The sequence below is a fragment of the Phocoena phocoena genome, chromosome 2, assembly GCF_963924675.1.
Source record: "Phocoena phocoena chromosome 2, mPhoPho1.1, whole genome shotgun sequence".
Classification (NCBI taxonomy): Eukaryota; Metazoa; Chordata; class Mammalia; order Artiodactyla; family Phocoenidae; genus Phocoena; species Phocoena phocoena.
The window spans coordinates 88,507,837-88,534,391 of record NC_089220.1 but is presented as its reverse complement, the minus strand read 5'-3'; positions in this window follow the sequence as shown (position 1 = coordinate 88,534,391).

Here is a 26,555-nt window from a genome sequence, read left to right as displayed (position 1 = left end):
ATTGACTTATAACCTCTACAGGAAGGAGGGGTAACAGTTACACCTACTGTGCAAAGTACTTGGAACTAATATTGCTTCAGCAAAGTTATACAAGATTTTTTTTTAAAAAAAGCAAAATATGGCTATTGATATAACTGCCCAGTATATCGAGATCTAGACCAGTAGCATTTGCTGACAGTGAATCTCTTTCAAACTCTAATAGCCACCTGCTGTAACTTTATATGCGAAGTCAGTGAGCTTCAGGATTTGAGTTGTGAGCTTTCAGAAACCCCGTATGTAATATTTTCCATTAGACAGAGCTGCATGCAGAGAGATACAGAGATTTTTATAGTGCTGGGTAAGTTCAGTCTTGCTTTTTGATGGAGTTTCAGCAATAGAACTACTTAATTACACCCTCGAGCCACATCCCTATCTGATATGGTACAGTAATGAGATTCTTAATACTTATTAACCTCCTGAATTTTGCAAACTGATAAAATTGAAAGAAGGAACATCTATTGCATCACTGAGACTTTATTCAGTGACTCTGTGTCTAATATGTTAAGAATATTACCGTTGCCTCCTTTCTAAAGCTTAAAGGATAATTTTGATATATTCCTCTTTTTTTTTTTTAAACACAAATCCTTCTGACCATAAAGTATCATCCTTTGTATCCAACTTGGATACAAGTCTTAAAACAAAGCCTGATTTAAGTTCAAGCTAGAAATATACCTCCCTTTTTCCATTACTAATAAATTCTTGTTGTGAACATCAAAATAATGTTTTTAAAAGTATTTTGTATAAAATATTAATTTGATCTCCTTCCCAATATCCCAATAAAACCTTTTTTACAATTAAGGATGCAAAACTTAGATTAAATGATACCCAACATTACGTACTTATGTGCCAAACACAGTGCTAGGTGATTTATTAAACCAATGCTCACTGCATCCCTAAGGACCCTAAGGCAGGTATTTTTAACTCCTAAGCCTCAGTTTCAGTATCTGTAAAATGGAGATATGACATCAGATAATAAGTGAAAGAGCCATGGATTTGTACCTTATCTAAAGGTTCAGCTTTCCCAAACTCACAAGACACTTTGCACTCATGCTATAGAGACAAGACCCTTCACTCCATCTGCTTATTCCTGCAGATTTAGAAATGGACTCTGCTTCTTAGGTTTCAGATTTACAGACAGAAAACCAAAAAAAAAAAAAATGAACTGTGTAAGCAACAGAAACAGACATTGATTAACTTGTGCTGGGAGAACCAAGAAAAGATTCACAGAGTGTGCCATACAACAAGCCTTAAAAATGAATAAATGAGTAAAAGTTGGTGAAATATTGAAAAATTCTCCACACTGTATACTGTTGTAAGCCTGGCTATGAGAACTGTCTATACTTTTTGTTCTGGCAAGTCTGAATTATATAGATCAGTGCTATTCTATAGAGTTTTCTAATAATGATGGATAACGGAAATCCTCTCTATCTGTGCTGTCAAATACGGTAGCCACTAGCCACAGCTGGATACTGAACACTGGAAATATGGCTACTGTGACTGAGGCAGTTTTAACTTAATTTTAATTAATTTAAATGTAAATAGCCATTTTTGACTAGTGGTTCCCATGTTGGGTGGCACATATCTAGAGACTTTTAAAATACAGCCTGTTTGCATGCCTTGGATCTTTAGATGAAAGTTGAAATAGATAGAGGAACAGCTGGGTGGAAAGTAAGGGGCTTGGAGGAAAAGGCCTAAACACGAAGATTTTCTACCCTTGCTAACAAATCAGAATTTTTACCCTGAAGGTACTAATAGATAATAAAGAGTATTTAACATTATTTCTTTTGACATTCTTTTAGAAATCTTCTGATATACATATGTGTGTGTCCGATATATATAAGTATATATACATATATTACACACACACACACCACAGAGAGAGAATTTGGTTTAAGCAAGATGTGGAACAGATGTTTCATTTATTCAACTGCTTTTTATTAGAAAAGGGCACCTCTTTATTCCTGTCAAGCGTTAAAGGCAAAAATTATTCTGATACTTAAAATGGTAAGGAAGACTTTATTCAGGACTCTTGCAACAGGTGTCAGGACTGTTGCCATGGGAGAGAGAGATGGGACACAATTCAGAATACTGTAAAGATAACTGGGGATTTATGGCCATGGGGGCTGGGGTGCAGGGTACAATGGATGGAAACTTACCAAGAGGAGAAATCAAGGGTAGGGGATTCTTGCTAAACTGACCTAACAGGATTCTTGCTGAAGGCAGGCCAGGTGATCAGATATCACCTGGGGGATGGTAGGGGATGAGGAATTTGATCAGGTATGAGGGTGACCAGATATCGAGGGTGACAGGATTCTCTCTCAACTGACTTAGTGGAATTCTTGCTACAATCAGGCTGGGAAGGCAAAGAGCTAGTCAAAAAGATTGCTCAGAGGAACCTGACTAAATTTTGATCAAGGGGAGAGTCTTTGTCATAAGAAACCACAAAAGAAGATTAGTGCTAAGACCTTCGCTGGAATAGTAGATGACAGGTGAATGAGTAGCTCTCAGAGACCCTTATTTTCCCTAAATAATGTGAATCTGTTGTAATCTGAAATTCCTTTCCTCTAGTCACTCTTCTTATCCCTCCCCAGAAGAAGCAGTAGGCTTAACATTTACTTAAGAAGAGACAGTCCTGAGAAAAAGGTAATCAGGAAAAACCTAAAAGGGTGGTATATATGTTCTGTTGTGAAGGGATGTCCACCATTACTTAATCCTGAGGACCAGAATTCCTGTCTGCTGCCAGGGTGCTTGCCCTCCCCACTACTTTCTTTACCACAATGCTTTGATTCTTTTCTGGTTACAATAGATTCGTTTGCCTCTGACTTGCAAATTTGGGGTATGACTTCTTTTCAAAAGAAAGAAAAAGGAATTGAGGGTTCTCACAGTGAGCAGGAAAGGAGTTGACAAGACCATGATGAACCCGGCCCAGGAGTCAGGTAGAAAATGTACTTTCATGATTCCTCCTCCAAGAACTCAACCAAATGAGCACTACAGCTGTTGTGGCTGCCTTGACATTCCAATCTCTTAGTCCTGCCGTTTTTCCTGGGGCCTTGTCTTCCTGAAGCATCCTACTTCTCCCTCAAGGACTTGTAGCACGCTCACTACGGTATCATTAGCGCACTTATCACGTCGTGCTAACGAAAGCTATGAGTAGTGAAAAACTTATTGACAGAAAAAGTTGAAAGAAAGGAGCCATGATTCTCCACTCCATGCAGCTTTGGTATACCTGCCTCTTAGGGTTGCCTTGTGCATAAAAAGCGCTTAAGACGACTAACAGAGACCTGCCTTCTCTTTCCCCAGCCTCTGAGAAAACCTGTCATTCCCAATGCCTCCCCCATCACTAGCTCAGCAGCTTTTAGCTGCAAAAGTGACTACTCTTCCCACCTGCTTTGCCACCTGTAATACTAAGCTCCTAAGAGCTTCCTGAGGACTAGTACTGGTTCATTTTAAAGAAGGAGACAGGCTACTTTTGTTTTACCTTCCCTTGCAGAATGAGCCTGACTGCACAAGGTTAGAGATTAAGGGATGGTACATTCATTTCCTGTAGCAGATATTAGATAGGCAGTTTACACTGAAGCCAAGCTGGTGAAAATAAATAAAATATTTGAGGCTGCATTGAAACCTAAAATCTTTAGAGGGTGATACATAAACTTACAGTGGATAAAATATTTTAGTTTAATTGTTAATAATGACTTGGTAGCATTGTAATTTGGGATAAGGGTGAAAGAGGTTGTAGTTTAGAACCAGACCGCAAATGAAATATATTCGTACGCTTGTTCTGTTCAAACATGAAAGCAGGCGGTCAGAAAAAAACGCAGAAGCCCTGAGCAGATAATGGGATTTCTCTTAATTTGCTGTGGAGAATGCTGGCCTATTTATTAATACACCCATGTGGAGCTGTTGTTTATACTTTGGTTTCTAATTAGCATAGTCATTCTGAAGCCTCTAGCTGACTTCCCCTTCCATATAAATCTAATAAAGGGAAATGTCTGCCAAACAGCAGGCAGGCTCAGTGCATCTGGGGCAGGCGTCGAGGCTGGCAACTGGGCTGGTGTGCGGAGCTGCAGAAGGGACAACAAATCAACCACCAGCCTCCCTCCAACCCTCCCCAGGCCCACCCCGCCCCGGCCTGAGTTGCCTGGCCAAGGCAACTGCATGAAAAAGAAAAAAAAAAAAAGATGATATTGAGGGGATGTGAAAGTATAGAGAAAAGATTTAAAATTGATTTTGAAAGTTTCTCAACTAGGCCCTAGAATGGATGGTCTCTATTGAAGTAAATGCTTAGTCTCCCTCCTAAAACTCCTTGTAAAGAGTGACATTTCAACTTTCCCCGGCTTTGGGGAGCTTGATTTTTTTTTTTTTTAAACAGCTCTGTACCTCAGTCTTTGAGGAGCACCTTCTAGCAGTGATGATAAATTATACTGAGTGGGAATATGGACAACATTGATAAAGGAGCACTAATCCTTATTCTGTGTGAAAAATAGTCTGAAGGCAGATTCTATCCCAAAGGGGAAGAAAGAAGAATGCTAAACATGACTAGCAGTGACCTGTTTTTTCACCAGGTGATTGGAGCTCAAGTACGTTTTGACTAAAATGTTTTTCGTGGGGAAGAGCAAGGGACGTAAACTCTTTGTAAAGGGAATTCTGTGGTAACTCTAAAGAAGAGAGATAACAAGGTTCTTTTGAGGAGATTTAGGGACTCTACTAACGTAGATCTGGTGGGTCCCTTATAGGGTTTACATTCATGGTTAGCAGTTTGTCTTGACGAGGTCCTATGTCCCTTATAAAGTTGGTAGAAGCAGCTTTCAATGGCTCAGCGAGCCTTATTCTTAAGGGTCTGTGGGAGCTCTGATGAGCATAACTTATTGCAAAACTTGCTCCTAACGGTGAGGAGAAGAATGCTAATGATCTGAATCTATTCTTTATCCAGAACAGTGAGAATTACAGCTCCCCTTAGAACATACTGAAACGTCTGTAGGATTAAACTTCTAAAAGTGCACTTTTGTCACATTCTGCATATTCTATTTAAATGCATGTCCATCAACCATTTATTGTACATTGACAGTGTTAAGAGTTGCAGGCACACAAATATACATCCCTATCTAAGAAAAGGAGACATCAGAGACAGAGACGGAGGGAGGGAGGGAGAATGAATTTAAAAATTAAAAGAGCCTAATAACTCATAGTAATTTTTTAATGTCACAAGGATAGGGAGGGGAGGTTTCTGAAAAAGATAAACGGAAGTACCTTTTCTAGATACTTCTAAATGGAGGTGGACATAGATTTCACATGGAAGAAGCTAGGGACATATCCAAGACCCTTTGTCCAAGGAGGTAGTGGTAATAAGATCTAAGCACTCTGCTAAAAGTTCAAAAACCTCTTATTTTGGCTTATTTACTTTCTACCCTACCCCAATCCAGAAAGACTGCTTAATCTCACTGCCCAACTACCCATGAGGTCAGGCAAGTTGCCTCCCTGCTCTTGGCATCTGTTTCTTCATCTGTCAAAACCTGACCAGAGTGAATCTCCAAGGAGAGGAGAGTCATCTTCTGGGGATTTTTCTTTTCCACCTGATTTCTGTTACAAGTTGGAATGTCTCAGGGGTCAGTCCCAGGCTCTCATGTGTTTACTTCTCACCTTCTCCTTAGAAGATCTTTTCCACAAGTTCAAACACCATGTCCAGGCTACAGGCTAAGCTTTGAGCTGCCTATAAATAGGTGAGTAGAAATGTTAACGAAGTGATTACATAAATGGGTCTGGCTGTGAGAAGAATTCTGGTATAAAGACAATGTATCTATCAATAAAATAGAATTCATGGTCTGCTCTCCCAGCCCCTAGTGTCAATGCCCATAAACCTACTCTGTCTCAAGATCCCAGGCTCAGCAAGAGCCAGCCTATCACCCTTGTTCCCTTAGAGGAAGTCTTGATAGTTTTCCCAAATGTCTCCTACCTTGTCCACCGTCCCTCTGCCTCTATACCCCCACGCCCACATTATGATCTAAGACACATCACCTTCCATCCAGATCACTGTAATGGGCTGCTGCAAACTTGTCATTTCCCAAACACTCTCAACATACCATCAACAATGGTCTTTGTAGTATGGACATGTATCATCAGTCCCCCATTTAAAACTTTCAGTGGCTACCTGTTTCTCTTAGGATTTGGGCCCTCATCCTAATCTGCCCTCTGTAGCCCACCTGATTTGGTCCTGACTGCCCCTCCTTTTCCTTTGCCATTTGCCCTTGGCTCAGTGCTCTCCCTTCACAGCGGCCTTTCAACTCCTTCAGCAAGTGAAGTTCCTTTCCACATTGTACGACTGCCTGTACAGTATCATCCCAGTCACCCCTATCCTACCACTCCCTTTCATCATGCAACAAAGTGAAAGTTTATCAGATGGTGCCCAATTCTATCGAAGAAAATAAGACAAGGTAAGAGGGGCAGGGAATGACTGAGGGAAAGGAGGAAGTTGTCATTTTTTACTGAATGACCAAGGGAAGACCTTCTAAAAAGGTCACAAATGACAGAGACATGAAATGCATGAGTGAGCCAATCAGCTGTCTTGGTAACAGCGTTCCAGGCAAAAAAAAAAAAAAAGCCCAACAAAATCAAACCTCTCAGTGGCTATTGAGCTACAGCAAGGAGGCCAGTGTGGCTGAAGCAGAGTGAGGGGGGGCAGAGGGCAGTAGGCGACAGGGTCAGAAAGGTGGCTTATTGACCATCAGCCACCATAAAGCATTCTGGATTTTACTCCAGCTGGGAAATCATAGGAGTTGTTGGAGAGATGACTGACATGATCTGAATCATAGTTTTAAAGAATATTCTTACCACAACAGCCAGAGTTAGAGTGTAAGGGGACAAGGATGGAAGAGACAGGAGCACATTAAAATAGTCCAGGTGCTGAGGTGGTGGTATTGGAACGGCCATCACAGTATTAGCAATACAGGCAATGAAATAACTGGATTAAAGCTATTGTTTGAAGGAGAGCTCACAGGATTTACTGATGGATGGGATGAGGGCTGTGAGCTTCCTACTCATTCTTCAGAAACAGAGTTTGTGTCAATTCCTCAGATGCCTTTCTGACTGTCTTTCTCCCCCAGCCAACTCAGGTTATATGTAACCCCCCACCCCAACTTGTGCTTCTCCTCATAGCATTCATCACCATTGTAATTAAACAGAAATTATTCTAATGATGAACCTACTTCCCAGGTTAAGTCATATGCTTACAGGGAAGGCAATGTCTGTGCTATTCCCCATTCTACTGTGAACACAGAAGCACAGGAGACACTCATTAGATAAGCTGGGTTAAACTGCAGTTGGCTTCACTACGTTGGAGTCCACCTGGCCAGTCATACAAAGGTACACACACCTTTTATAATCATTTTCTTATATTGCTATTAAAATAGAAGTGGAGACTTAACTCCGACAAGAGTCATGATAATTATAGAAGAGTACATCCTCGTTGGCAGCTCTTAGAATGTGAACAATAGTGAAATGCATGGCTATTAGGCAATCTGGAGTAATCAGACCTTTTCAGACATTGAGCCATATATGTATACCCACCAAGCTGTGTCTACATTTTATTGTAATCCAATAGAATTCATTATATAAGCACTTAAAAGTATGTATTAATATTATTAAGAGGCTAAAAATTTCTAACATGAAGATTTCAGAGGCACAGTTTATGAAAGCACCAGACCTTCTGGTTCAACCAATTAAACCCAACACTAATTCCAAATTACCTGCTGTCAATAGTGCTGAAATCTGGCTACAAGCACTGGCATAAACATGGCACATTCATACAAGGCCACAAAATTAATTTTTACATGTTGTATTAGTTTTCTAGGGCTACTGTAACAAAGTGCCACACACTTAAAACAAGAGAAATTAACTCTTGCCATTCTGGAGGCTAGAAATCTGGTATCAAGGTGTTGGCAGGGCCACGCTCCTTCTAAAACTTCTTTCCTGGTCCAGCTACTGGGAGCCTCAGGTGTTCCTTGGCTTGCAGCAGCATAACTCTAATCTCTGCCTCTGTCTTCATATGGCTATCTTCCCTCTGTGTTTATGTCTAACTTTCCTTCTTCTTATAAGGATACCGGTCATGTGGTTAAGGATCCACCCTGTATTAGTATGATCTCATCTTAAGTAATCACATCTTCAATGACTCTATTCCCAAATAAGGTCACATGCATAGGTACAGGGAGTTAGGAATTCAAATTTTGAGGGGACACAATTCATCACATAACAGATGTGGTGAAAAGTGGAGCTGGGAGCAATTTTATCCAGTGTAGAGAAATGGGCTAGAAATCAGGAAAACCCTGATCTAAGGTTCAGTTCATTAAAGGCAAAAATAGGTTGCTTTAACAAGTTAACCTCATTTCTTCTTTCCCACTCTTTAAAATGAGGGTGTTAGAAGAGATGACCTCAGGTCGCTCAGGTAATTCAGATCAGATCAAGATGAAACTAAGTTAAGCATTGAGCCTGCTCAGATCATATAGAATCAACCATATGGTGAACATTGCTGGTCCTTCCATTGTTTCCTTAAAGGTTTAATAAACCATTTTTATTCCTTAAATGCCACAGGAAGTGGTAAGACATTACATCTGACATCACTTCTAGTTGAGTCATATCAGTGTCATAGGCTCAGACTTGTAACTGGTTACTAGTTGTATCTCCTGTACTCAATAAATCCTGTAGCCATAGCACAGAGGGTATTTCAAAACACTTTTGCAGAATTGAAATCACAATCTAAGTACTCAATTCCCTCAAAAATTGCCTTTGTTGATAGACCCTTTACTGCACAAAACTTCAGTATTCTCTTGTATGGATGGGTAGTTTATTCTTCCATTATGCTTTGTCAGACTGATGCTAACTTGAGACTGTAAATATCGATGTCTTTCAGTTATCTCTCTATGTTTCATTAAGAAACAATTAAATTGCTGTATCACAGTTTAAAGAGGAGATGGTTTATCTCTGGGGATAGAAAGCCCAGAGATAAACCCACGCACATATGGTCACCTTATCTTTGATAAAGGAGGCAGGAATGTACAGTGGAGAAAGGACAGCCTCTTTGGTAAGTGGTGCTGGGAAAACTGGACAGGTACATGTAAAAATATGAGATTAGATCACTCCCTAACACCATACACAAACTCAAAATGGATTAAAGACCTAAATGTAAGGCCAGAAACTTATCAAACTCTTAAGAGGAAAACATAGGCAGAACACTCTATGACATAAATCACAGCAAGATCCTTTTTGACCCACCTCCTAGAGAAATGGAAATAAAAACAAAAACAAACAAATGGGACCTAATGAAACTTCAAAGCTTTTGCACAGCAAAGGAAACCATAAACAAGACCAAAAGACAACCCTCAGAATGGGAGAAAATATTTGCAAATGAAGCAACTGACAAAGGATTAATCTCCAAAATTTACAAGCAGCTCATGCAGCTCAATAACAAAAAAACAAACAACCCAATCCAAAAATGGGCAGAAGACCTAAATAGACATTTCTCCAAAGAAGATATACAGATTGCCAACAAACACATGAAAGAATGCTCAACATCATTAATCATTAGAGAAATGCAAATCAAAACTACAATGAGATATCATCTCACACCAGTCAGAATGGCCATCATCAAAAAATCTAGAAACAATAAATGCTGGAGAGGATGTGGAGAAAAGGGGACACTCTTGCACTGCTGGTGGGAATGTGAATTGGTACAGCCACTATGGAGAACAGTATGGAGGTTCCTTAAAAAACTACAAACAGAACTACCATATGACCCAGCAATCCCACTACTGGGCATATACCCTGAGAAAACCATAATTCAAAAAGAGTCATGTATCAAATGTTCATTGAAGCTCTATTTACAATAGCCCGGGGATGGAAACAACCTAAGTGCCCACCATCAGATGAATGGATAAAGAAGATGTGGCACATATATACAATGGAATATTACTCGGCCATAAAAAGAAATGAAATTGAGCTATTTGTAATGAGGTGGATAGACCTAGAGTCTGTCATACAGAGTGAAGGAAGTCAGAAAGAGAAAGACAAATACAGTATGCTAACACATATATATGGAATTTAAGGAAAAAAATGTTATGAAGAACCTAGGGGTAAGACAGGAATAAAGACACAGACCTACTAGAGAATGGACTTGAGGATATGGGGAGGGGAAAGGGTGAGCTGTGACAAAGCGAGAGAGAGTCATGGACATATATACACTACCAAACGTAAGGTAGATACCTAGTGGGAAGCAGCCGCATAGCACAGGGATATCAGCTCGGTGCTTTGTGACCACCTGGAGGGGTGGGATAGGGAGGGTGGGAGACGCAAGAGGGGAGAGATATGGGAACATATGTATATGTATAACTGATTCACTTTGTTATAAAGCAGAAACTAACACACCATTGTAAAGCAATTATACCCCAATAAAGATGTTAAAAAAATACAAACTTCTAGTTTAAAATAAACACACCCTGGGGGTGTAATGTACAGCATGGGGATTCTAGTTAACAATACTGTACTGTAATTTGAAAGTTGCTAAGAGAGTAGATCTTCAAAGCCCTCATCACAAGGAAAATAATTTGTAACTATGTGTAAACTTATTCTGGTAATCATTTCACAATATATACATATATCAAAGCACTAAATTGTAAACTATTATAATGCTATATGTTAATTATATCTCAGTGAAAAATAAATATAAAATCAACATACAGAAATCAGTTGTGTTTCTATAAACTAATAGCAAACCATCCAAAAAATATAAAGAAAAGAGTCCCATTTATAATAGCATCAAAAAGAAAAAAACTTAGGGATATACTGAATGAAGGTAGTAAAAGATCTTTATACTTAAAACTGTATAACATTGGTAAAATAAAGTGAAGACAAACAAATGGAAAGATATTCCAAGTTCATGGATTGGAAGAATTAATATTGTTAAAATGTCCATATTGCCCAAAGTGATCTGCAGATTAATTGCAATCCCTATCAAAATTCCAGTGACGTTTCTCATAGAAGTAGGGAAAAAAAATCAAATTAATATGGAACCACAAGAGACTACCAATAGCCCAACCAACTTAAGCAAATTTTTTAAAAGTTGGATGCATTACATTACCTGCTTTCAAAATATACTACAAAGCTATTGTTATCAAAATAACATGGTACTGGCATAAAAACAGACATATAGACCAAAGAAAGAGAGAAGAGAACCAAGAAATAAATCCACACATTTATGGACAATTGATCTTTGACAAAAGTGCCAAGAACACACAATGGGGAAAGGACAGTCTCTTAATGGTTTGGGGAAAACTGGTTTTCCACATACAGAACACTGAAACTGGACTTTTATATCACTCCATATACAAAAACCACCTCAAAGAGAAATGGATTAAAGACTAAATATAGGACTTAAAACCATTAGAAGAAAACATAGTGAAAATTTTTCTTGACATTGGTCTTGGCAATGATTTTTTGGATATGGTACCAAAAGCAAAAATAGACAAATGGGATTGCATCAAACTAGAAAGCTTCTGCACAGCATAGGAAACAATAAACAGAGTGAAGAGAAATATACAAAATGGGAAGAAATATTTGCAAACCATACTTCTCATAAGAGGTTAATATCCAAAATATATAGAAAACTCAACTCAATAACAAGAAAACAAATAACCTGATTTTTAAAATGAGCAGAGGACCTGAATAGATAATTTTCCAAAGAAGACATACCGATGGCCAACAAGTACATAAAAAGGTGCTCAATATCACTAATCATCAGGGAAATGAAAATCAAAACCATGATGAGATATCACCTCACACCTCTCAGAATGTCTATTATCAAGAAGTCAAGAAACAACAGCACTGGCAAGGATATGGAGAAAAGGGAATCCTCTTTAACTATTGGTGAGGATGTAACTCTGTGCAACCACTATGGAAAATAGTATGGAGTTTCCTTAAAAAACTAAAAATGGAACTACCATACAATCCAGCAATTCCATTTCTGGGTATTTACATGAAGAAAAGGAAAACATTCATTCAAAAAGATATATGCACTCCTATGTTCATCACAGCACTATTTACAGTAGCCAAGATATGGAAGCAACCTAAGTGTCCATCCATAGATGAATGGATAAATAAGATGTAGTGTATATATATGTATATATATATATATACACACACACACACACATACACATACACACAATGGAATCTTATCCATAAAAAGAATAAAATCTTGTCATTTACAGCAACATGGATGTACCTTGAGGGTATTATGCTAAGTGAAATAAGTCAGACAAAGACAAATACTGTATGATTTCACTCATATATAGAATCTAAAAAACAAAACAAAACAAACTCACAGAGAACCAACTGGTAGCTGCCAGAGGGGAGGAGGGTAAGGGAGATGGATAAAAAAAATGAAGGAGATTAAGAGGTACAAACTTCCAGCTATTAGATAATTAAGTCACAGGATGTAATGTACACATAGAGAACATAGTCAATAATATTGTAACAACTGTGTATGATGATGGATGTAACTGCTCTTATTGTGATGATCATTTCATAATGTGTAAAAATATCGAATCACTATGTTGTACACCTGAAACTTACATATTTTAAGTACAACTCAAATAAAACCTGCAGTGTTCTCCACAATAAATAAATATAATTAAAAGAAAAAAATTTAAAGTAGAACTCATAGAAGCAGAGAGTAGAACAGTTACCAGGGGCCATGGGTAGGAGGTGGGAAAGATGGGAAGATGTTGGTCAAAGGGTAAAATTTGCAGTTTTGTAGGATGAGTAAGTCTAGAGATCTAAGGTACAAGCATGTTGACTGTACTTAATACTACTGTATTGAACACTGAAAATATGCTGAGGATAGATTTCAGATGCACCCATCACACACCCAAAAAATAACTATTTTGAGGAGGTGTGTTAATTAGCTTGATGTTGGTAATCATTTCACTATGTATATCACATCATGTTGCACACCTTAAATATATACAATTTTTATTAAAGAATGAAATTATATTAGAAAGCTTTCTAGGATCCTTTGCAGTATTTCATGAGCAGAGTTAGTCAAGGAAATCATTTTTTCTTATTTTCAGCATATAATAAAACCTTTCTAAATCTAAAAAGAGAGGAAGGAGATTATAGTTGACCCTTGAGCAACACAGGTTTAAACTGTGTAGGTCTACTTATACATGGAATTTTTTTTTCAATAAATAGGTTCTGCAGTACTACACGATCTGTGGTTGGTTAAACCTGTGGATCTGGAGCCATGAATTCAGAAAGCCAACCGTAAAGTTGTACGCAGATTTTCAACTGCATGGGAGTCAGTGCTCCTAACACCCCCATGTTTGGGTCAACTGTATTTCATATTTTAACAATAGAATTAACTCATTATTAAGTTGCATTAAAGCCCTACAAAAGGATAATGAAAAGTGAGGGCAACGAAATGTAAGGTTGAAGGCCAGAGGGAACGCCTTTAGATTTCAAAGAGGCCTTATCCCACACTGTAGGAGAGCAGAAGGAAAACCAAACTCAGAATTTAATTGTACAAGTCACAGAGCTTTAAGATAGAATGTTTGGCCAAGAAGCGGGTCTGTTGGGAAAGCCTGGGACACATGGGACAAGGACAGTTAAATGCCTATACCTGAAAGCTTTGGCTCACCATACTTCTCTGTACCCTCAGAACTTACAGAGCTGCCCCTTCTTATCAAGAGCTAGTAATCCCTTCATGTGTAAAGACACGTCAGAGACCTGTTACTAAGCAGGCAACAGATGGACCTCTCAGAGTCTACTGTCACTTCCTGTCCTAGCTACCAGATCAATAACACAGGGTAAGTTAATACCGCTGGAGATATGCAGGACCTGATAAGGAAGGAAAGGAATGATATCTTCAAAGAACTAACCAAATTATACTGACAGGGGCCAAGAAAGTAAAAGTCAGCTTGTATTTTAAGAAAGCTTGATCAAAGGGGCTGGAACATAAGCCTGGGATAAGAAAGAGTATTGACTCAGGAAGCACTCTCTCAGGATATGAGATTTACACCTTGACAAGAACCCCAAGGGATGGTATAAATCACTGTTAGAATGTCACCTAGAAGTCTGGAGAAAATGATGATTCGTACTGGGTCAAGCTGCTACCGCTGAGCTTCCATGCAGATTGTGGAGAAAAGTAAAAGGATCAAATCCACTATACAATAGTATGCCTATAGTTAACAATACTGTATTGTGCACTTAAGAATTTATTAAGAAGGCAGGTCTAATGTTAAGTGTCCTCACCACGATAAAAAAATAAACATTAAAGGAAGAAGTATAAGGCTCAGGAACGTGGACATTGCTGAAATGAATATATGAGACCAAAAGCCCCAACAGAAAATGATGTTGCATGAGAAGACCAAGAGGGCATACTATTCACCAAGACCATCAGCAATGGGCTAGTAAGGAGACACCAGCATCACATAGCAGTTTGGCCAGGGTTGACAGTAAAAGTTGTCCCAGAGCTTGGCTCAGGGATAGCGATGTGGAAGAGAGGGTCCCAAAGCAATACAGGCTAGTCAGCCACATGCTTAACCTCCAGAAGGCAGGGGATTTCAATTATCACAACAATAAGCAACCTCATAGTGACAGCCAAGGGGGCTTGACCCATAGAAGGCTATGGAAATGGCTAATACGATATAGTTCCATAGAGGAAAAATGGATGGGTGGCCAATGGAGGTACTGCTTGAAAAATATATAATCAAAAGAAAGGAAGAATGGATGATTAGAAAGCTAAGAATGATCACCCCAATAAACGTTTAGAACTCCTTGCCAAATTTCCAGACTTAAGCCAGATTTCAGACCCAAATAATGACTAAAGTAGGGGCCAGATCACCAGGACAAAGGACCCTGAAACATCACAAGTATATACAGAAATAATTCCCCTAGTCTTTTCCTAAAGAGACCAATGTTACTTACTCAGGTAACTACACACTGTGGAAAAGAGAACACTCTGATAACTCAGGCTCTGTGGCCTATGAATGTCAAAATGTCTTTGATACCCAAAGACCTGAAGCACTGTCGTGGTTCCCAGATAAAATGGGGGTATAAAGGAGATAAGCAGTAAGTAAGTAGAGTCCTGGCCAAAGTTCAGTTTACGATAAATTTACTGGATCCATGGACCCACTTGGTAGTCATTTCCCTAGTTACCTGTGATATCATTGAAATTGATATACTTGGCAGTTGAAGTTACTATCTCATTGGTCTTTGGTCTGTCCCACTGTTACAGCTGTTCCCCACAAGCCAAATGTAAGCTTCTGAAACTCCTCCCAACTTCCTGGCCAATATCAAGAACAATATCACATTTCATGGCAGTAGGGAAGGTAAAGATTAGTGTCAGAATTTAAAAGGTAAAGTATGCAAGGGTTGTCATTCTTTTCATATCCCTATTTTATTCCCTTATATGTCTCCTGAAGACACGGATGGACACAGATGGGCCCTAGATAATGACTATAGACTCCTGAAAGTTCGATGAATATTTCCACGCTGGTTGTGGAATCACTGCTAGAGCAGTTACATGACATTCAACTACTGATTTGAAAATGGGTTCTTTTCTATCCCAATTAAGAAAGAAGGCCAGACACAGTTTGCATTTACATGGAATGGGCAACCACATACATTCGCAACAGAGGCTCTGAGGGTTTTACAGCAAGGATAAGCCATTTGTAGCAGAGAATTGCCCATCTTTTGACAAACACCTCTTGGCATATCCCTCAGATTTTATATAAATGAGTGCTTGACTATGGGATACCAAGTGCCCATGCATCCAGAAGTGTCCTGGATCCTATCAGGACTCTCCAAGTTATAAAACCTAATAGCCTTAGTAGTGATATATAGCAATGCAGAAATTACACATTTTGGACCTAGCACACACAGAACCAGGGCACAAACAAGCTCATGAGCAGATAGCCCAGATCTCCATGTCAGCCACCACTGCTATACCAGCACTCCTCCAGCTGCTCTCAAACTGATGGCATCAAGTTAAAGAAGGAGGGAAAGAAAAACAAATATCGTACATTAACACATATATGTGGAACCTAGAAAAATGGTACAGATGAACCAGTTTGCAGGGCAGAAATGGAGACACAGATGTAGAGAACAAACTTGTGGACACCAAGGGGGGAAAGTGACGGGGGGGTGGTGGTGGTGGGACGAACTGGGAGATTGGGATTGACATATATACACTAATATGTATAAAATAGATAACTAATAAGAACCTGCTGTATAAAATAAATAAAATTTAAAAAATCAAAAAAAAGGAAGATTCTGAACTTGACTCATGGACGGGTTTGCTCAGTCTATGGATACAAGCCAAAAAAAGATAGGTATCTCACTCAGGGATGGCCTACACAGTGGAAGTAGAAAATCCTCCCAAAGGGCAAAGCTTTGGAGAGTACATCTGGCATCTATTTTGTGTGAAAGGTGAAGTGGCCCAAGGTGATAAAATATGTAGGAAAAAGACTAAGATCAAAGAAAAAGAAGTCTAGAACAGTTGCATGTAGATAGACATATAGGAATGGGCACAAAATTTAAATTTTTCATATAACATATTTATGACCACCATAAAGCATTCACTTTAGAAGAGACACTAAACAATCAGATAGATAAAATAACTCAGCCAGTTTCTATTAGTTAGCTTTTTTCAGCAGCTACCCAATGCTGGTATGATGGGAATGTAAATGACATGACCATGGTGGCAGAGAAAGAATTTATACTTGGACCCATTAGCATAGGTTTCCACTTATCAAGGGTCATATAACCTCAGTAGTTCTGATGTTCAACTTGCCAGTAAAATAAAGCTGAGCCCCTAATTTGGCACTATTCCCTAAGGAGACCAATTGGACACTTGTTAACAAGTTAACCAAAGTGGGCACTGCCATCCTAGAAAAGGTTATTGATTTCTTCTCATAAGAATAGATATTTATCCCAGGTGAATTGGCCCTTCCATCCCACAGAGCCTCAGCCATCACCATGGATATACAAAGTACCTGATCCACAGTCATGGAATCTCACACAACAAAGCATCTGGCCAATAGGCATACTTCACAGCAGAAGAAGTAACAGAGTGGGTCCATGTTCATAGGATCCATTGATCATATCACATCCTGTACCACCCCAAATCTGCTGGCCTGTGAAAATATTGGAATGGTCTGCTGAATGTGAACTGAAGCACCAGCTCAGAGGCAATACTCAGATAGGATGCCATGCCTCTTTTTGGCACTGTATCCCCAATAGGAAGATTACATAGGCCCTGGACCTAAAGGGTGAAAGCAGGAATGGCTCTGCTTAGAATGGTTCCAGTGACCCACTAGAGGACTTTGTGCTTTTCATCCTCATAATTCCCAGCTTTGTGGGACTAGAGTTTCTGTTCAACAAAGACAATGCACTCTTGCCAGGGAGCTCAGCAAGAATACCATTGCGCTACAAGATACAGCTAATACCTGAGCACTTTGGACTTTTTATGCTCATGGATGAGCAGGCAAGAAGAGGTGTCTCCTTGGTAGGATTAATTGATCATGATCAACAGAATGAAATAATGTGTTGCTTTTATCTACAGACAATAAATGCTAGAGAGGGTGTGGAGAAAAGGGAACCCTCCTACGCTGTTGGTACGAATGTAAATTGGTACAGCCACGATGTAGAACAGTATGGGGGTTCCTTAAAAAACTAAAAATAGAGCTACCATATGATCCAGCAATCCCACTCCTGGGCATTTATCCAGAGAAAAACATGGTTTGAAAGGATACATGCACCCCAGTGTTCATTGCAGCACTGTTTACAATAGCCAAGACATGGAAACAACCTAAATGTCCATTGACAGATGAATGGATAAAGAAGATGTGTGTGTGTGTGTGTATACATATATAATGGAATGTTACTCAGCCATTTAAAAAGAATGAAATAATGCCATTTGCAGCAACATGGATGGACCTGGGGATTATCATACTCAGTGAAGTAAGTCAGACAGAGAAAAACAAATATGATATTGCTTATATACAGAATCTAAAAAAAAATTATACAAATGAACTTATTTCCAAAACAGAAAAAGACTCACAGACTTATAGAATGAATTTATGGTTACCAGGCGAAAGGGTAGTGGGGAGGGATAGATTGGGAGTTTAGGACTGATATGTACACACTGCTATATTTAAAATAACCAACAAGGACCTACTATAAAAAAATAAATTTTTTTAAATTTAAAAAAGTTTTTAAAAATGTTACTTTTACTCAATACAGGCAGGGAGGAATATGTACACTTGGGTACCTCTTGGTATTCCCCTGCTGTCTTAGTTTGTGTTGCTATAACAAAATACCATCAACTGGGTGGCTTAAACAATAGACATTTATTTCTTACAGTTCTGGAGCCTCGGAAGTTGAGTTCAGCACTGGCTGATGGGTTCCCGGTGAGATTCCCTCTTCCTGGCTTGTAGACAGCCTCCTTCTTGCTATGTCCTCACATGGTGGAAAGGGAACAAGCTCTCTGATGCTTCTTCTTATAAGGGCACTAATCCCATTATAAGGGCCCCACACCCATGACCTCATTACCTTCCAAAGACCCCGCTTCTAAATACCATCACACTGGGGGTTAGGGCTTCAACATGAATTTGGGGAGGACACATTCAGTTCATAATACCTAATTGTGACACTAAATGGATGAATGCAGCAATGCTAGCCTGAGAAGAGTATGGTTACCAAGGGCATAAGCTCCTCAGGAATGAAAGTTTGATCACACCAGGAGATAAACTAGATACCCCAGCAGAAGTAATAGCTAAAGGTAAAGAGAATTTAAGACAGTTGTTGGAGAAGGGAGACAGTAAGGACCATTTGCAGCCCTGAGACCAAATGCACCAACAGGAACTGTATTAGTCCCACCATCTTCCTTCTAAGTTTCCCCTCAGAGTAAGTGGTTCACTGAAATCCTGGATCAGCTGTGAGGAATGTGGCTACCTGACAGCCCCCTTCATAACTGTCTCACACTTTGAGCTGAGATCATGCTCTTAAAGAGGGGTGGTTCCAGCCAGTGACTACACAAGGCTGTGGTAAAAGAGCCTTACCAATTATACCCAACAGAGGACTTTCTAACGGGCAACCTTTGCTCAGGAGCTCACGATTTGGCTAGTAGAGACTTTGTTAGAGATGCGTGGTCCAATGGCTTCCTCCGCCCAATCCTGTCACCTCCCTTTTCTTTTCATGGGTGTTACAGGCCAACACGTCTTTTTCATTCCCAATCTCACCTCTGCCTCTGCTGTCTACAGGACCCAGCTGACACATTTGTAAAGTGGCTTAAGTAATAGACAATTCTGATTTATCTTTCAATTCCATTCATTACCCAGGCCCTCTGCCCTTGGTTTGTCATCCCTTCTGCTGCCCACCTATCTTCATCAAAGTAACCTTGTGGCCACCAAGCCTGATGTGCCCTTGAGAGGACCAGAGACAACTGGTATCCCTAGACTCTTAGTCTCCTAACCTTCACCAAGTGGCTTTTAACCCTCTGAATCCTAAAGAGCTTTCCCTTTACTACAACAGAATTTACACTGTTTTATCTCTCCCACAACATCATCTTTACTACCCACCCCGCACTAGTTTTTCAGAAACCTGCACTTAGGCTTTTCTGCCAGTCTTTCCTGAATTCCTGTGTGATATTGAGGCTTATATGGTATTGAGTCAAATCCTCATCTGCCCTGATCACCAAAGCACTATTGAGTGTCTTGGAAATTTCAGTTTTCTCAATTGCTTTCTCATTATCTCTATTCTGAGCAGCAGCATCCCACTTTCTTGCTTCGGTTTGGTTAATTAGGAAATAACTAGGGTCTCTCCTTAATTTGGTTAACAGGAGCTTCAGCTAAAACCTTATTATATGTAGCTCCATCTACCATTTGCTCAAAATGAATCAATTTATGCCCCTTCTATTGCCCATTTGTATATCTCCTTATTTATGTTAGAGGTTATTTCATAAAGTGAGATCTTTTCAGCCCTTTGATATATAAATGAAAAACTTAGGACTACATTTAGATATTTTTAAATGTTCGTAAGAGTAATTAATGCTTTAAATTAATTAAAACAAAATTCTGAAATGTTGTTCTTCCATTTTGTGATACTGAGGTGCTGAATAAGTGCTTATAAACTGAAGTGGGAAAGTAGAGTTGATAGTGATGGGCACTAAATATTCATTATTTGAAGTCAGCACCCTCCCTTGGCCAGAGGTAAAGGATTACTTCCTTGAGCTTAGTAAAACTCCGAGAATAGTCTGCTTTTTTGGATACCTCATGATTTTTCCAACACATGGAACATCCCTCCCTACTGGTTGACCCAATATTTGGGCCCATATCTCTGAAGACATGCTCAGGTTTGGAACTGTAGAGGTGCTTTCCTAGCCAAGGTTTGTGACCCTCTTCCTGAGATTGAAAGTTGTAGCCGGTCTCTCTTCAACCATCTTATTATAAAAACTTTAAGGTAAGGGACTGAGAGATCACGTTCCAGATTGCCACCATTCCCTAAATTAATCTTGTGTTTGCAGAATAATCAGTTTCCTCTGAAACCACTAGCAAGTCTGCACTGATGTTCTCAGCACAGCTTATCAAGGACTCTATGCAGTTTAGAGCATGTATTCAATTTCATCATTTTCACAGTTCATCAGTATGTCTCCAAACCAGCAGTGTCCTTGGTGTCCACAACCATTCCTTCGTAGCATAATTATGAACTGCCTTTGACCCCAAGCTTAATTTGTTCTAACTCCAGGGACAGTAATTTTCCTATAATCAAGATGTATACTGTTCTGAGGATCAAATAACTCTAAAACTGCCAGGACTAGATTGCACATTCCCTAGCCCAACTCTACCTCTGTTGGGCTCCCAACATTTCCTCTCTTAACTTGTCTCATCCTTCCAGTGATTCTCTAAAAGTCCCAACTGAGGAGAAGGGCACCTCATAGTGCTGCTGCAGAAACAAACCAGGAAAGCAACCTCCTTTTCTGGTGGTTCTGTTTCTATTAACAACATTGTTGCCTCAATTTCCCAAACTTGTAGACAATCGCCTTTGAAAATGGCAAATAAACAGGTGAGACAGAGAAGGATAGCATTGTTTTCGTCTACCTTATCTTTCCAATACATTCTTCACCTCTCCTCATTACGCTGAATTTAGTTTAAGCTGTAATAATTTAGACTATATCAACAGTCTTCAGACTAATCTATCGGCATCTACTCTCTAGTCTTTCCAGCCTCCACATTGCTACCAGAGTAATTTCTCCACACTTAATTCATTCATATTTTGCTTGGTAAAACAACTTTCTATTCCTGCTACAAGTAAATAAGGACTATCTCTGTGAAGTGTTTGGGAATTGATTCTGAGAGGTTGATTCAGATAAACTATTATCCCCAACCTACCAAGTCCTGGAATGTTTTACAAAGTCGTGAGTAATACTTGAGGTATTTGATAAGAGAATGTTACTTAATTTTGAGAGTTAACTATATGTCATTTGGTGTCTCCCGCTAAGTACTTGAGGATACTCGATCTTATATTCAATAAGTTTCTTATGTACCTGTTCTTCTTGCTGACAGTTGTACATACAGAGGCAAATTAATCTGTATCATAGCTGTAAATCCATAACGGCATTGGACATTTGCATAGACACCCAGACTTATTGAATCTCACTTTCTGATCCCTTCTAGGATCTACAGGATCAGACAGTTTTACACTTGCTGAAAAATATTTGGGTAATGTGTTTTATCAACCTACAACAGAGAGACTAATTTCTGTATAATTCTGGAGGGGCAAAACATTTAAGGAGAAAGAAGACACTTTGGTCATAGAATGCAAGACTTTGGGTTATGTGGTTACAATCACAAGTGAAGACTCTAGAACTTCCCAACGTGCAAACTGGACCCAAAGACCAAAAGTAACGAATAGCATTTATGAACCCCTATAGGGTATAAGACACTGCTTACTAGGTATTATACAGACATACTAAAGATTCAGTCTCTGTTCAGAACATTAACTGATGGCATAAATACCATAAAAGAAATGCAAAGGACCATGAAGGCCCCAACATCCAGCTGTGTGAATCTCAGATAATAGGTTATAGTAAAGATGGTATCTCAAGTGGATATTGAAGGATGGACAAGAATTTATCATATAAAGAAAGAAGAAGGCATTCTGCATGGATCAAATGGTATGAATACTGTAAAACAAAACAAACCTGACACTTTCAAACTAGACCAGAACATAAGTTCCAACGTAAAAGTACCAACACTATGAAAAAATTCCCTTAACCTACACTTCCACTGTTACACAAGTCATTGAAAAAAAGGATAAGAAATTATCCATTGCCTACAGAAATATAATCACTAGAGACTTTGAAAAGTGATGATCAGAATTGCACTGTAGAGAGATTAATTTGAGCAACAATGGAAAAGATCCATAGGGGGAGTGAGAAGAACAAAGAACAAGCAGGCTTTTAGAGCAGGTATAAGGGACTTGTGATTTCTGACAGTCTCTGGGTTAGTTCTTCTCAACTTATCAATAAAAAAATATGTAAAGGCACAAACTCTACTTACAGAGGGAATCCATGAGCATGGAAGGAGATATATGTTTCAGCCCTCCCCCACAGTCTTCCCCTAGATTATAGATAAAAGTTTTATATAATGAAATTGTTTAGTAGCCAACTTTGCCTCAAAAATCATTACCTACAAGTAGAGTTCTGTGTCTCCCTTGTCTCCCATCAGTAGTACATCATTCTATAAATAGTCACAATCTTTAAGGCCAAGAAAATAATAGAAGACAAAATGGAAGTGTTGGAACCAATCATAAAACTATAATCCTAGCATTTGCCACCAACTGGGTTTGTTAACCTCCCTTGCCCACAGTGTTCACATAGAGATGGTATTCCTCTAGAATATATTAAATATAAAATATCCTATAACCATGCAGTTATTATAGAATAAGACTACTATAACTAATGAACTGAGGTAAAGAAAAATCCTGAAACACTAGTAATTGTTGGGGAGTCAAGCAAGATGGCTCCATTCCAGCTGTAGCTCTGAAAAGGGGATTGGAATGGGACTGAGTGCAATTTACACAACACATTTAAGCTCATCTTTAGTCAAAAAAGGTCTCATATTGGTTTTCTTCTAACGAGTTAAAAGTGTATTAAAAATAAAAAAGACATATCATTATAAACTCAAAAGGAACAAACTTCCTAAAAATTACTTTCTATAAAACTTAGAAAACTTAGGAAACCATAAACAAGACGAAAAGACAACCCTCAGAATGGGAGAAAACATTTGCAAACGAAGCAACTGACAAAGGATCAATCTCCAAAATATACAAGCAGCTCATGCAGCTCAATATCAAAAAAACAAACAACCCAATCCAAAAATGAGCAGAAGACCTAAATAGACATTTCTCCAAAGAAGATATACAGATTGCCAACAAACACATGAAAGGATGCTCAACATCACTAATCATTAGAGATATGCAAATCAAAACTACAGTGAGGTATCACCTCACACCAGTTAGAATGGCCATCATTAAAAAGTCTACAAACAATAAATGCTGAGGGTGTGGAGAAAAGGGAACCCTCTTGCACTGTTGCTGAGAGTGTAAATTGATACAGCCACTATGGAGAACAGTATGGAGGTTCCTAAAAAACTAAAAACAGAACTACCATATGACCCAGCAATCCCACTACTAGGCATATAACCCTGAGAAAACCATAATTCAAAGAGTCACGTACCACAAAATTCATTGCAGCTCTATTTACAATAGCCAGGACATGGAAGCAACCTAAGTGTCCATCAACAGATGAATGGATAAAGAAGATGTGGCACATATATACAATGGAATATTACTCAGCCATAAAAAGAAACGAAATTGAGTTGTTTGTAGTGAGGTGGATGGACCTAGAGTTGTCATACACAGTGAAGTAATTCAGAAAAACAAATACTATATGCTAATACATATATATGGAATCTTAAAAAAAAAAGTGGTTCTGATGAACCCGGGGGCAGAGACAGGAATAAAGATGCAGATGTAGAGAATGGACTTGAGGACATGGGGAGGGGGAAGGGTAAGCTGGGATGAAGTGAGAGAGTAGTGCTGATATATATACACTACCAAATGTAAAATAGATAGCTGGGGGAAGCAGCTGCATCACATGGGAAGATCAGCTCAGTGCTTTGTGACCACCTAGAGGGGTTGGATAGGGAGGGTGGGAGGGAGATGCAAGAGGGAGGGGATTTGGGGATATATGTATACATATAGCTGAAACTTTGTTATACTTAGTTGAACAGCAGAAACTAACACAACATTGTAAAGCAATTATATTCCAATAAAGATCTTTAAAAAAAATCTTAGAAAATTATTTTAAACAAAATTTCATCCTCACTAAAATGCATGAAAATGTGGCTCCTAAGGAATGTAAACAAAAAGTTTATAAGAAATTCTGTAGGTGACAGGGGAAAAAATAATTGAAAGAAAAAAACCCTAAAAATGTAGTAGAATAATTTGAAGCCATACTGGAAGGAAAACCAAACAGCATTCAAACTGCAGATAACAGAATCAGTGACAAAGAAGACACACTTGGTGAATTCTCTTTGAATAAAGAGGAAATGGATCAAAGTAAATGTCAACTTGAGGTGAAAGTGTCACCACCGATTTTTCCCCATTTCTATAATTATAGATCTTCAGGACTAATGGAACAGGAGCAGCAGGAAACTAACATACCTGAATAAAAGTTTCCGGAGATGAAAATCTTCATATGGGATTAAAAGCATTCTCCAGTAGGAGCTTCAAGATGGTGGAAGAGTAACACGCAGAGATCACCTTCCTCCCCAAAGATACATCAGAAATACATCTACACATGGAACTGCTCCTATATAACACCTATTGAATGCTGGCAGAAGACCTCAGATCTCCCAAAAGGCAAAAACCACCCCCCTCCATGTACCTGGGTAGGGCAAAAAAAAAAAGAATAAACAGAGACAAAAGAATAGGGACGGGACCCGCACCAGTGGGAGGGAGCTGTGAAGGAGGAAAGGTTTCCACACACTAGGAAGCCCCTTTGTGGGCGGAGACTGCGGGTGGCAGAGTGGGAAGCTTTGGAGCCACAGAGGAGAGCACAGCAACGGGTGCGGAGGGCAAAGTGGAGAGATTCCCGCACAGAGGATTGGTGCCGACCAGCACTCACTAGCCTGAGAAGCTTGTCTGCTCACCCCCCGGGGCGGGCGGGGCCTGGGAGCTGAGGCTCAGGCTTCAGTCCGATAGCAGGGAGAGGACTGGGGTTGGTGGCGTGAACACAGCCTGCGAGAGGCTGGGGCACCACAGGTAGCTGGGAGGGAGTCCAGGAAAAAGTCTGGAGCTGCCGAAGAGGCAAGAGACTTTTTCTCGCCTCTTTGTTTCCTGGTGCGCCAGAAGAGGGGATTAAGAGCACCACTTAAAGGAGCTCCAGAGATGAGTGTGAGCCTCGGCTATCAGCGTGGACCACAGAGATGTGCATGAGATGCTAAGGCTGCTGCTGCTACCACCAACAAGCCTGTGTGCGAGCACAGGTCACTATCCACACTTCCCCTCCTGGGATCCTGTGCAGCCTGCCACTGCCAGGGTCCTGTGATCCAGGGACAACTTCCGCGGGAGAACACACGCACGCTTCAGGCTGGTGCAATGTCACGCCAGCCTCTGCCAATGCAGGTTCACCCCGCATCCGTTACCCTACCTCACCCCGGCCTGAGTGAGCCAGAGCCCCCGAATCAGCTGCTCCTTTAATCCTGTCCTGTCTGAGCGAAGAACAGACGCCCTCAGGCGACCTACACACAGAGGTGGGTCCAAATTCAAAGCTGAACACGGGAGCTGTGCAAACAAAGAAGAGAAACAGAAATCTCTCCCAGCAGCCTCAGGAGCAGTGGATTAAACCTCCACAATCAACTTGATGTACCCTGCATCTGTGGAATACCTGAATAGACAACAAATCATCCCAAATTGAGGAGGTGGACTTTGGGAACAAAGATAAATTATTTTTTCCCTTTTTGTGAGTGTGTGTATGCTTCTGTGTGTGATTCTGTCTGTATAGCTTTGCTTTTACCATTTGTCCTAGGGTTCTGTCGATCCATTTTCTTGTTTTGTTTTGGTTTCTTTACTTTTAAAAAGATTTTTTCTTAATTATTTATTTTAATAACTTTATTTTATCCTCTTTCTTTCCTACTCGCTATTTTTTCTCCCTTTTATTCTGAGCCCTGTGGATGAAAGGCTCTTGGTGTGCCAGCCAGGAGTCAGTGCTGTGCCTCTGACGTGGGGGAGCCAACTTCAGGACACTGGTACACAAGAGACCTCCCAGCTCCACATAATATCAAATGGTGAAAATCTCCCAGAGATCTCCATCTCAACACCAGCACCCAGCTTCACTGAACGACCAGCAAGCTACAGTGCTGGACACCCTATGCCAAACAACTAGCAAGACAGGAACACAGCCCCATCCAT